Genomic DNA, 2028 nt, shown 5'->3' with positions numbered 1-2028 from the left:
TATTTTTTAAAATGTTGGATCAAGCTTGAATTGTTAGAAAAAATTAGGTGGTGATATGTAACTTTTTCAACATTAATGGATTTGACTGCTAATATTTGGGAATGTTCAGACATTGGTCTGTAGTTTATCTGTCTTGTCTGGACTTGGTTTTGTATTCCATTTCTTTAGAGTTGTGCAATATACACCTAATCTGAGTCCACTTTCAAATATTTACATCATGGATGGTGCAGGTAACTCACAATCGAGTTCTGAATTTTAAGTCATTTTTGTGGTTAATTCTAAACCATTTTTAAGTGCATAATTCTGTGGCATTAAGTACCCCAAAATTATGTATAATAACCATCACTTTAAAACTTCATCACTCAAAACAGAAACTGTAACAGGCCAGTAACTTCATTCCGTCCCACTCCAGCCCCTGGTTAACTACTGTATTTCCTGCCTCCAGGAATCTGCCCACTCTAGCTACCTCAAGTTTGGTGGAGTCAGGCAGCATTTGTCTTTGGGTCTGCTTTATTTCGCTTAGCATGCTTTTCAGGCTTGCCCATGTTATGTTATTTTTTGTAGCTATCATTCCACTGCATCCATTAGCATTTCATGCACTTTTTTGTTGGACACTTGGCCCTTGCCTTCTTTGGTTATCAGGAGTAACTGTGCAGTGGACATTGTGTACAGGTGTCAATCTGAACCCTAGTTTTCAGTTTTGTGTATATAGGTGGAATGGAACTGCTGAACTATCTTCCATGTCAGGGAGTTTTATATACCTACTAGCAATGTATGAGGTTCCCTTTCTCCACAGCTTCACCAACTTATTTTCTATTTGATAGAATCCATTCATCCTAAATGATCTAAAATGTCATCTCAGTGTCCTGAATGGCATTTCTCTGATGACCAGTGATGAGCAGCTTTTCAAGTATTTATTGGCCATCTATATGCCTTCTTCAGACAAATCCTTTGCCCATTTTCAAAATCAATTATCAGGCCCTCCCTGATGGCGCAACAGGTTTAAAGCACTGCTCTTGCAGCCACTGCAGCAGTCTGATCCCTGGCCAGATAGGTGACCCACATGGCCTCTCCTGACCCACTCGCTTGCTCCCCTCAGCAGTGTACTTCGTCGATCTGCTGTTCTGCACCCCACTGTCTGGTGAATCCACTCATTGCCCACACCTCTGACCTGTTCCAGTTCTGTATGCATAAATAAATAAATCTTAAAAAAAAAAAAATCAAGATTTCTTTATTATTGAGTGTAAGGAGTTTGTTATATATTCTGGGCATTAACTCCCAATGAGAGCCACCCCATTCCTCTGTTGAGTGTCCTTTGATTCACATGCAACTGAATTTTGTGTTAACCTTGTAACCTACAACTTTGCTGCATTCGTTAGCTCCTGTAGTTTATGAATTCTTTGGGATTTTTCTATACATAGAATCACGTTATCTGTGAAGAGATTTTTTTTTCCCCTGGAATTTCCGATTTGTCTGTATTTAACTTATTTTTCTAGTTACTCTGACTTTAATTTCTAGGATGCTGAACCACAGCAAATATGGGCATCCTTGTCTTCCTGATCTTGGGGGAGGGGAGCTTTCAGTGTTTTGCCATGTTTGCTGAGTTTCTGTATGTCCTTTACCATAATGTTTCCTTCTATTCCTGGCTTTCTAGTGTTTTGTCATGAAAACACACCGGATCTTGTTAAGTGCCTTTTACTACATCAACAGAGCTGATCATAACGGTTTCCTTTTTGTCAAGATAAATCTGGATCATATCCTGGACATCTTTATTATTATTAGACTAAATTCTGTTAAAATTGCAATTTGTTTCAGCAATTAACCTCTGTTCAAAAATACAGCTCTGTAGACGTCGTTAGCTGCCTGTGCCGCCACTGCAGCTACTACAACTCTGGGGTGGGGCTCACTGTGAGCCAAAATGAGAGGCAGTTTCCTCCCCGAGTTCCCATTTCCCTATTCCTGTCTACACTGCTGCAGCCTCGCAGCTTTTGCCGACTCTTCCAGGACAGGCCAGGAGAAGAGGAAATG

The sequence above is a fragment of the Condylura cristata genome, unplaced genomic scaffold, assembly GCF_000260355.1.
Source record: "Condylura cristata isolate star-nosed mole 26May11 unplaced genomic scaffold, ConCri1.0 scaffold00032, whole genome shotgun sequence".
Lineage (NCBI taxonomy): Eukaryota > Metazoa > Chordata > Mammalia > Eulipotyphla > Talpidae > Condylura > Condylura cristata.
The sequence above is the reverse complement of the archived record's forward strand: the minus strand, read 5'-3'. Positions refer to the sequence as shown.